General features: G+C 36.1%; 1 protein-coding gene across 2 annotated transcripts in view; it reads left to right on the plus strand.

Annotated features, from left to right (window-relative positions):
* Nucleotides 1–1,145: 1,145 nt before the first annotated feature.
* Nucleotides 1,146–12,135, plus strand: part of LOC150109322 (guanine nucleotide-binding protein G(I)/G(S)/G(T) subunit beta-1) — a 248,073-nt gene continuing 237,083 nt past the window's right edge. The window contains exon 1 of one of the 2 annotated variants that reach the window (XM_090412529.1): nucleotides 1,146–1,470. The gene's annotated coding sequence lies outside the window, so the exon portion shown is untranslated. The remainder of the gene's footprint in view (nucleotides 1,471–12,135) is intronic. The other variant, XM_090412501.1, reaches the window with a different exon arrangement.

Raw genomic sequence — 12,135 nt, forward strand, 5'->3', positions numbered from 1 at the left:
AATAATATGATTTGATAATAATGGGATAATAATATGATCCGACTCTCGATCCTCTCATACCCTTCTTTATATACCGTCAAAGAAAATTTTCTCTCGAGAGCTTAAGAAATGAATGTTTCTTATTCCCAAGTGCTTTCTTCACTCCAGTCTATCCCTCATCTTCTATTTTGTGTTAGGCTCAACAGTCTGTCATGGCCAAGAAACTTAGCTTCAAAAAATCTGCTATTGCTTATGATAGGGTGGTTTATCCTATATACACGGCTTGCTATGTGTAAAATGCGTGTGTTCTTCTGGCCGATATGTTTGTGGAATAAAAAAAAACCAGAGTTTTCAGGCGGGAGGGGGGGGGGGGAAGGCCTTCTATGCAGGAGATTAACCTTCAGTTGAAAATCCCTGATTAAGGTTCTTAGCGTAGGGATTCCCGAAACGGCGTATGTGATATCTCACACCATACTGCCTCAAAAACAATGCCTATTATTTCTCTCTTGTATCTCCACCTTATGTGGGCATAATTCCCCTGCTATTATCAGTAGTACTCCCCTTCTCTTTTTATCTTTTCTTTCCTCTATTCTCGCGAGAGAAAAAAAACCTAATGAATAAAAATAAACGTAAATGATCGATGGATAACTCTCAAAGGTTATACGGAACCTGAGTTATATGCAGAGAACTGCTTATGAAGCGGAGCGAGACGAAGTGCAACAGATTTGAATGGTAATACCACAAATGAAGTAAGAGAATTAGGTAGCATGGGTCACCTGCCCGTGAAACAGAGTCATTACATCGTATACCTGATATTGTGTGGAAAATAAGCTCGTTCTTAAACTTAAAATATAATATTCCAATCTTTGAGTTTCTTATTCGGTTTTAAAACAATGTGGGATCTAATATCCCCTTAATTTAATTAAAATATAATACTTTGAAGAGTTAACATGTTTTTATAAGTTTACTGAAAATACTTATTCAGTCTAAATTTTAAGTTTATTTCTATTTATCAGTACGGCAGATCGGTTATGTGCTTTTTTTTATTTTCACGACAATATTTAAAAATCCATTTTGTTATATATGACCGCCTATCGAAACGTTTGTGTATGCAGTTTTACGATAGTTGTAATCATAGTGCGCAATAATTCCGCTTTCGATTATTACTAGTATTTTGTGAGCTGATGAAATCGTACTTATTAAACCGAAAATATTCAAGCTTAATTAAATTTAAAATTGTAAACCATTCCCCCATCTCTCAAGTTAGTTGAGAATCACATCTGAATACAGTGAGGATCGTTTCTATTAATTTCCGTGAGACTTCCCCACTGACAATAATCATCACGCTTAGCTTTTACCTGTTTCCGCTTTGGAACGGTGTCGGGGTGACAGTTCTTCCGGCTGTCCTCTCAGCACTGGTTTTGGTGGATTATTTGTATTTGAACTATTAATTGTTATTGCATTCTTAGCATCATTATTTTAAGTTTCAAGGTAAGTGTTTATTATGATTAATTAGTTAATATCCGAAATATCAAAAACTGTTCATGAACTCAGTACAGCAGGAAAACATCACTTGATGTGTATTTTCCTCGTATTCTCGCTTGGGGGTTTGCTATGCATCTAATGACTGCCAAACCCTTTCGATGATATGCCTCACCAGAAATAAATAAATAATAATTATATTAAAATATGTACAGTATTTATTTTAAAGGCAGCATTTCCTGTTACTAAGCAACATGATGCATGCATTTCTGCGATGAGCTTTCTGACTATATGGAAGGCAGAAAAAAGTAATTTCAGTTCGGCTGTGTAATCACAGCAGTACCAGCTTAATTTTAAATGTTTAACATATAGATAATTATATAAATATGTTTGACATATAGATCACAATTATATAAATATATATTTATTTTAAAGGCAGCATTTCATGCTAATAAGCAACGGGATTCGTGTATTTCTGCAATGAGCCTTCTGACTCCATTGGAAAACAGGGGAAAAAATAATTTCAGTTCTGCAATGAAATCACAGCAGTACCGTATTAATTTTAGATGTTTAACTTAATAAACGTTTTTTTTTTTTAAATTCAACATTTGGTTTATTATTATTCTTGATTGGTACCCTCAATCTTAGAATTAATGAAGTTATTACCTGTAACTTAATGGACTAGTTTATTATTTAAAATATTTTTTTATTTATAGTATTCAACATTTCAAAAATTTATTGCATCACTTCTGTTAAGGTGCACCTGCTTTCCGCACTTTTTTCCCTTTTCTTTTCTCCCCACCTCTCCACTTCCCCAGAACTATTAGACAGCATAGTAGCATGTATAATACTTCATCTCCACAATAAGTATTATACCTGTGACTTCCTGTACTGAAATAAACTTAGTCAACATGATGGATTTGTTTCAACTCTTAGAATTGAAAAGACAAAATCATATTTATTCACAAGTTCAGCTTTCACTTGGACTTCTGGAGTAAGAAATCTGTATTTCCCATCTCACCATATCTGTGTATGAGTTAGTTCAGTCTTACCATAATTAGGGGTTGATTGTTTGGAATTATAGCTGGAGTTGCTAAGGCTATGAAGCCAGGTATATTATGTCTCTTTATTGCACATATTCTCTGGCTGTTTTCAAGGATTAAAAACTTGTTTCTATGAGCTAAAATCTATCAACTTGGATCAGGTGTACCCAGACTTTTTCATCTGTTTCTTTTCTTTCCCTCCTCCTTTTCTGTAGAAGTTGCCTTTCCTTTCAATAGCAGTATTTATAATTTTTTTTAAAAAAAAACATTAGTACATTTGTACCATGAGTGGACTAAGGAATTTTTTTTCATTTTTATGAATTTTATATATTGTTTTGTAATTTTTTAAAATTTATTTTTACATAGTCTGGAAACCCTGCTTTAGAGTCCAAACAAGGAACTTTCCAAAGCCACTTCAGGCCTCCAATAAGTGGGGTGGTGGTCTCACACCAGATGATGAAATTCATTTCCCACCTAAAGACAATTGCAAACATTCATGCCCACAGCAGGAAAACCACAACCTGTTGGTTGGAGGGCAGCTATGCTAACCACTCAGCCAACAGGCTGGCACTAATCGAGAGGAAAAAGTTTAAACAACTTGCATTGATTCTGTCTATCGACAGTTGAAAATCCATAGTACATAAATACTGCGGGTGGGATAAGGCCTTTTATTTTTTAAATAATCCAGAAATCCTTTCCTAGATCTCATATATGGAATTTTTCAAAGCCACTTCACATCTCCAGTAAGTTGGATGGTGGTGGCCATCTCACTGGGTGATGAAATTGACTCCCACCTAAACCTAAACGTCCAATTGCTCTCACTTCTGCTCTCTCTAAATCTGTGGAGAAGGTCATCAACAACCGTCTCTTGAACCACCTAGAATCACATCAACTAATCAGTGAACCAGCAGTATGGATTCTGCCACTTGTGATGTACAGCTGATCTTGCTTACACCATTTACCTCTGGACTCGGGGGGGGGGGGGGGTATGGAGAAATTTCAAGAAAGTCACATTGTTGCTCTCAACATTTCAAAGGCATATGATTAGGTTTGGCACAAGGGCCTACTTATTACCATCCTATGGTCTGCCCTACTCTGCAACTGGATCACCAACTTTCTTGCTGATCGCTCACTACATGTCCTGGTGCATGAGTATCCCCAGGGTTCTGTTCTTTCAACAACTCTTTTCCTCTTGTATATAGATGACCTGCTCTTTCTCTCTCAGACTTCCAATCCTATCTATAGCTTTGTTGATGACAATACACTCCATTCCTCCTTTTCATTTGACAAACCTTGTGGTGCTCTTCTTGGGCTGAACTGCACCTCAGATCTTTCCTGGCATAACCACATTTCAACTATAGCTTCTGCAATGCTGCCAAAAAAGCTTGGTGTACTTTTTCACGAGACACTCTTCACAGATTCTATTTTCTGGTTCCCATCTGCCATACGGCCGCGGGAGGGTAGCTATATGCTACCATTCTAGGGAGAGATGATTATGAGCAAGGTGGTTTCCTGTTGCCTTCCTTGCCGTAAGTATTTATGACTGTAACCTGTGTGTTCACGGGGCCGGTTTGCCTGCTTGCGGGATGAAAAACCCCAGATAAACTGGCGGAAAAAACCCTGCTGCCCACGCCCAAGACCGGCTAACTTGGCTATGGCTGAGGAAGATCCTTAAGCTCCTCACGTCGTGGACGGGAATCAAACCTAGGACACTACTTCCCCAGGCATATGGTTGCGAAGCGCAAAGCCACTGGGCTAACCGCGCGGACTACAGATTCTATATAAAGCCCAAATCCTTCCAGCCATGGAATATTGCACCCATATTTGAGGCGGTGCACCAAAATCCTCTAAGATTGCTCGATTCTGTTCAGAAGAGGGCATTCTGGCTAATTAATGACACTCTCTCTCTCTCTCTCTCTCTCTCACACACATCCACTTCAATCCCTCTCTCACAGATGTTCAGTTTCTGCCTTGTGCCTGTTCTACAGATATTTTCATGGACAGTGCTCTGCTGAATTGGCCACTATTATTCCCCAATTTTCCAAAATTATTAAAACGAGCCACTGTTAACCAAAACACCCCTTTTATAGTCCATCTTGAAACTCACCAAACCAACTTCACTGCCTCCTCTTTCATTCCATCTACTTCTGTTGTTTGGACAGTTGTCTTCTCCAAAGATTACAACCCTCAGCTGTTCAAGCAAAATGTGAACAGATTCCCTCCTTTCTTTTATTCATCTGGCAAATGTGCTATAGGTCATGTGGCCTTTCGTGTGTAGATCAGATATATATTTAAAAAAAAAAAAAAAAAAAATCTCAGTCACAGACATTCATTTCCATGACAGGATTATTAGGCTGCCAATGATGCCAGAGGAAAATTTGATAGAGTGGTAGTAGATTTCAAAAACCATCAGTAAGTCCTTAATTCCAAAAATTTGTTAATAAGATCCTATTTTAGCTTGTTTAGTTTCATTGGCATCTTAAAGTTGTTTATTGTTGCCACTCATTAAATTTTAAGGAAACATGAAACTAAGCAATATCACCAGGTCTGTTTTCCAGGAGAATGAATAGGGTGATTGATGTTCTGGATATTAGAGGTAAGTGTGCAAAGTGTAGCAGGGAAACAAAAGATTTGGTTGGGCATAAGGAGAATGTGAGGATGGATATCAGGAAATTATTGAGGAGAGTGAAAGACGACAGTGTGGTAGGAAGAGCAGCTGGTGTGTTACCCAGGTATGACAGCGATGAGTTGCAGCAGAAAGCAAAGATCTTGAATGGAATGTTAGCAGAAATGTGTGTGAAGAGAAAGGAGTATACAGCTTGTTAATGTTTGGAATGAATTTGAGAGACGAGTTGCATTTGAGTGGTTTGGATATAAGTCATCTGGAAAGCCTGCTGCTGGAAGGAAACATAATGAGGGATGTAAACAAAATATCAACAGAACTCAGAGGTGATGTAAATGAGTGGGAGAGTGAACTAGCTGATAACAAAGTGATTGTGAATGAAGATGGAAATGTGAGAACAGGAATTCAAGTTGGACAAGGAAATGAGGAGGAGGGATCAGGGGAGTCAGTGTAAAGATCGAGGATTTTGAAAGTCGTAATGACTGTATGTTGGGGATAGTCAGTATGGGGAGTAGTTAAGTCTGGAAGGATATGGGACAAAGAATAAAGTGAGCAGACAGAAGCAGGTGAGAAGTTACAGATGTGGGTATCTATATGTTAGGGCTTAAGTGCTGGAAGAAACTCATGTTGGAGGGTTAATGGAGTTAAACCACTGAGAAAGGATTAAAAATACTATTTAATTCTCCCAATATTTTGTTTCAATCATCGTGACATCCTCAGCGAGTACAACTTGTAATACACACACACACACACACAAGATAAAACTAAGTGAAACACGTAGATGAAAGAATAGTCATAACTAGGTTGGTGGCCTCAGGTATAAACTGAGATCTCAAAGTATTAGTGTTTTCCCATATTTTGGAAGGTCTTATGCAACTATATATATATATATATATATATATATATTGATAGTGGTGTAATTATTTCTTCACAAGGTCTATTTATAAGGTGAAAATATTGACAGTGGTTTTGAAGCAGTATGGTTTGCAGTATTGAGTAGCATTAGAAGTTGATAGGAAATATTTAGTTGAGTGTTCCTATAAGCTGGGAAATGTTAAGAACGGAAACAAAGAAATATATAGGCAACTTGGCTTAGTGAACAAATGAAGAATGATCATTATGCGTGATTCTAATTATGCTCATATTGATTGGAATGAAGAGATAGCATCATGGAATAAGAATAAATTTCTTGAGTTCTTAAGGGACTATCTTAGGCAATATGTAACAGAGGGCACATGAGGGCTGAGAGTCTTAGATTTGATCATATCATTAGAGGATGTAATTGTGAATTGAGAGTAACTAATCTTCTTCCCAGGTGAGTATGACCATGAAGACCACTAGACCACAATAATCTTAAATCCAGCCCTGCTATTAGCATGCATTCCACAGTCCTGAAATCATATTTGTCAACTGTCTCTGCACTCTCACCAGAGCATCTTCATCCCCTCCAGACCTTGTTGACCAAACTTAAGTACAGTACTCCAAATTATCAACAAAATATCATATTGTCAATAAAATATCAATAGTGATTTCATTGTATGAGATCACATTGTATGTGATCTCATACAATGGAATCACTACCATTTATCTCTGCTGATTAATGTTCTTAATAGTGCAGCAGCCCTCTGAGTTCTGTTTACATTTTCAATATGCCCCTTAAATTTCAAATTTTTATTCACCATATCAATAGTGATTTCATCGTATGAGATCACATTGTATGTGATCTCATACAATGGAATCACTACTATTTATCTCTGCTGATTAATGTTCTTAATAGTGCAGCAGCCCTCTGAGTGCAGCAGTTCTTAATAGTGCAGCAGCCCTCTAATGCAAGTCTAGCTGACCCTGCTCTACCTGCAGGGTCAGCTAGACCTGCATTACATGCAGGCGCAAACTTGACTTATTTGTCTGTTTGCTTACTTGGGAAATGGAATAAAACCAGGTTTAAAATAGCTTGGTATCTTTAACATTTATTATACCCAAGATAAAATACTTTCTACATTTATATCTCCTCCTGAGATTTTTATTTAATAAGGTTAAAACACCTTATGGCAACTTGTTCTGGTAAAATATTTATAAGCTCTGTATTACTAAAATCTTGATATTTCTAGCCTCGCTCCCACTGATGAGACCTCAATAAAGGTCAAAACCGGTCTGGGCAGTGGCCCCTTGCCTTTAATACAAAGTATCATACATCTCCTCCAAGAGATGTGCTTTGCATTATGGGTGAATATTAAGATTAGTGATCAGAGCTTATTCTCCTTTTACCATGAGTTACCTTGGTCTTGCACTACCTGCAGGGTCAGCTAGACTTGCATTACATGCAGGCACAAACTTGACTTATTTGTCTGTTTGCTTACTTGGGAAATGGAGTAAAACCAGGTTTAAAATAGCTTGGTATCTTTAACATTTATAATGGTTTAAAAGTAATGTTCATTTCCCATGGCCTTGATGGTGACTTTCCTTTCCCCTGATGGAGCTCCTCCATATATACACAATCCTTTAATATCAGTCAGGCAGTTTCCTCCACCAATTTAATATCCAGACTTGTATGTTGCAGCTTAAATATCAGTTTATCCTGTGGTACACTATAAAATGCTTTTGCAAAATCAAAAAAAAAAAAAAAAAAAAAATGTATATGCCATGCTTGTTACTTTATCATAAAAGTTGACGAGATTACTGAAACAAGAGCATCCTCTTAACATATCATTTCTAACCATCACAGGTATTATTCTCATCTACCTAAGTTTTATATACAAGTGCTTGCCAATTTTTCCAATAACTTGACAACCACAGAAGTAATATAAACTGGTCTATAATTTGATGCCTCCATTCTCCCACTACCTGTATACAGTGGCACTATTTTACTCTCCTTCCACTTCCAGGGACTTTTCTGGTTGCAAGGCTTTCATTAGACAGCCAAGTCAATGGACTGTTAGTTGTTTTTTTTTTTTCACATTCCCTTAAAACATGAAATTTCATCCAGTTACACTGCTTTGCCTGATATCCAAAGTACTTAGTGTTGTAAATATCCACTTCACTTCTAATCCTTTAATCTACTTCATCCCTTTGGATAAAACCTGCCTTGCCAGAAGGAAATGCACTAAAAGTATTAAAACAGCTCTACTATATCATTTGCCATGGTCACTCCAACCACCTGTTCCATTTAGCAAGACCATTTGTCCACATAAGAAAAAAATTCATTGCAATTTTCTCTGAATTTATATTTATCCCATGCATGAGAGGTACAACCACCTATAGCACATCAGTGTGCTGTGTGTGGGTGAGAGTGTTGAGAGAGAGAGAGAGAGATAATGTAGTGCTAGTCTCATCTCATATTGCAATTTTTCCCTCCTTTCTGTATTAGTCATGCTTGAACACCACCTGTCACTTTATTCATAACCTCTTTTTCATCTGCAATTCCTTTTTGATATCAGTATGGGATGGAGAGGACCCAAGATAAGGTAAGAGAATGTTTTGTGCTGGTGATATTTAAGAGATTTATCCATAACCTGGTTTCAGACTGGGGAGAGGGATCATGTGGTCTTGATATGGGAGGTATCAAGCACATGAAGCTCTCGGTTTAAAAAGGATGCAATTTGCAGGACTGCTCAGCAGGTAATTATATATATTTAAAAGAAAAAAAAAAAGTTTGACATCAGAAATTGAAAGAAAAGGTGCATAAAAAATAGGTATGTTTAAAGGAAGCAATATTGGCATACATTCCCAAGCTTGAAGGATGTAATTTGGGGGTGTCCCTGGAGGTGTTGCATAATAATAATAATAATGATAGGAAATGAAATATTTATTTACTGAGTGAGCATTTTGTCAAAGTTTAACATCTGGGTCATGATAATACAGTGAACTGATGTGATATGGAGAAATTTAAGAATAGAGGTAGATGTGCTGGAGTTGCTTGATTGACTACAAAATTGTGGTGTGAATATGGCAGTGAGATTAGATAAGATGTATGGGAATGCTTAAGAGAATCGACAAATAGGAATTGATGTGAAGTTTGTAACATGGATAAAAAGATGATTAGAAAGGCATCAGAGAGTAGTATATATGGTAGTTTTGTACAAGAGAGCTCTGTTCTTGGGTTGCTGCTGATTAATTTCTTTATTTGATATTTGGGATGATTTTTAGAAAGCATCCAGTTTCTCATGATGCTGAGTTGAGAACAGCAATGATGAATGAAATTCATGGAAACATCCAACAGAAAAATTTGAAATCACTGAAATTCTTGACAGAGGATAATGGTTGCTGCTACAGTTTTGTAAAGTGTAAGGTTATGCACTTTGGTTTGACGATATAATTATAAACTTTGTATTACTTTAAATCGAAGCATTTGCAATAAATTGATCAGAAATTCCACATGCAAAACACAAGATCGTTTGGATGTTGAACAACACATGAGTAGGAATAAGGGTTTAGTCTCCTTCTTTGTAAAGCCTTGATGCAACCACATCAGAACTACTGCACTCATATTTGGTTCCTTGGTTTTATGGTGTGAGCGAATTCACTGATTATTAACCAAGATTCTGTAGTTCTGTGGAATGCTCTCTATGAGCATAAATTTAATGTGTAAATTTGGTTGTTAGGCAGAAAAGAGAGAATATAATTGAAACATAAGTTACTTAAGTTTTTTAGGATAAATGTAGAACATGGCAGTAGGAAGGAAAACAAAGGATCATTCCTAGAAATTTGGTATTAGTATAATTATTACTTCCAGTGGAATTTTTTTAGTAGTTTTTGAGAATAATGAATGAGTGGAATGGATTGCCAGCAGATGAATGTGTTGTTGGTAAAGGAATTTAAGGAGAGATGTGTTGTGTGAATTGATGTAGAACTTTCCATCAGTCTCCCTAGAATTTCATGACACTCTCTAAATAATAATATTCAAATATTTCAGTGAGTCCTGAGTTCTTGAATTTTTAAGCAGTTTTGACATAGCATTTATGCATTTCCTTGTTGCATTAGCAACAAGAAAATACATGGTAATGTCCAGGAGTTGGCAATTTTTTGGGTAATGAGGAGCCATTTTGATGACAATGGCATTCAATGAAATTCAAGAGCTGCACCTTAATAGGTTACAATAATATAAATGGTCTCATTTAAATTGATTACATGCACTGTTTACCTTGAAATAAATTCTTTTAAATAAAAATATGAAATATTGTTCTCGAGTTCTATTCATTTAAAAAAATTGAAGTAATCTCTGAAGAACAGCAGAAAGTTCTCCAAAAGCCACATGCAACTCATAAGGCATGGGTTGTTAACTCCTGATCGAGGGTGACAATGTCATGAACTCCAAATTACCCACATTCCCACTTTTTGCCTTTATAATATGTACTACTAAATAAGTTTGAGGTCAGTTTTATGTTTTTAGGGAAAACCAAACCACAGTGCATGAACTGACTAGTTCAGTGTTAGGGAGAAAAAAAATCAAATGTGATGAACCATCTACTGACAAGCCACCAATATGGCAAATCGTTACATCTGACATGAGGAAATCTGCCTGGCTTATATTTATTGCCTTATGTTAGTTGGTATATATTTACATTATTGCTGCATCTTCTATTGTAGCAAATAAGTGATGTACATGGGATATTGTGTGTTTTTATATTATCTTTCAAACAAAGCTATTTATTTATTTCTTAAATCTACATAATTTGTGACATGTCACCCATTTGCTGAAAGTCATTATATAAAAATTACAATAACAATAAAAAATTAGCTGCATACATTTATTTATCTTCATTATCTTTTTTCATTATGCCCTCTGTGCTAAGCCTCCATAGTTTGTGTGGTAGTAACAATGCCTTTCAGAAAGACTTGGGTTCAAATCCCATCTAGGATGCAAAAAATCTTTATTAGGCCTTTTCTGCTGAAGGTGAGTTAGCTGGTGTCGTATGATTAACAGTTTTTCCCTCCCTGAAAATCTGAATGTTTTATTCCTGCAAAATAGGCAAACTGGCCAGAAAAACACATGTAGTTAACAGACGTAATACAGGGCATTTCAAACAGAATGCCCCGATTTGAAAATTGTATATATCTGCAACCACGAACCACAAATGAATGCGACTTGTACCATGTGAACGGCCTTGGCCCAGAGTTTGATATGACGACTAGATGCCACTACTAGCTGCTATGCTTAGTTAATTAATAATATTTAATAATTATTAAATATAGTTATTTGAAATTGGGCAATTCTTTTTGAAATACCCTGTACTCTCCTTATAGCTTTATTTGCTTTGGATGTAATTCAAAACATTTTTGCCCACTCTTTCTATGCCTTCTAGTAGGTTCAGTCAAGCAAGACTCCTGTATATTACCAGAACTAACTTATAAAACTTAATAAATCTCCTCTACATCTCCTGTCATAAATTCAATAAATTACAGCTAACCAACCTGTCCTCATGATTTTCACAGCACAATCCTCCACTCACTTAATGCACATTCTCTTGAACACCTTTGATTTTCCAAACATAAAAAAAAAAAGAATGGGGTGCATGAAGTTTATATAATTGCATAATAGCTTATTTTAATTAAATCTATAATGTCATGCTGTATCCCCTCTCTCATAAATTATCATTCCTGAATTCTAGATGTAAACAACTTTTTTCAATCCCTTTACATTATAAGTGCTAACAGTGGCTTTACCAATTTTCAGCACTGACAGGGAGACTGCCAACACATTGGCCAATATCCCATCTAATTCCATATCCCTTTTCACTTGGAAATTTTTTAATAATCTAAGTACCTCTAGTTTATCTATTTCTATTCTAATGTTAGTCCTTGTCACATCCATCGCTGCAGGATTTTCATCCAGATGCTCTGCTTGCTCAAAGTAATCACTCAGTAATTCAAATTGTTTATTTTACATCTGTCATTTCTCTACCAGTTATATTAATTTAAATTCATTTATCCTTTTACTTACACACAAATAGCAAAGCAATTCTTTGGAATTTCCTTTGACCTTCTTGGCTAATTTTCTCTCATTGCCAC

This window comes from Typopeltis vanoorti, chromosome 2, assembly GCF_054136105.1.
Source record: "Typopeltis vanoorti isolate ZY-2024b chromosome 2, IOZ_Tvanoo_1.0, whole genome shotgun sequence".
NCBI lineage: Eukaryota > Metazoa > Arthropoda > Arachnida > Uropygi > Thelyphonidae > Typopeltis > Typopeltis vanoorti.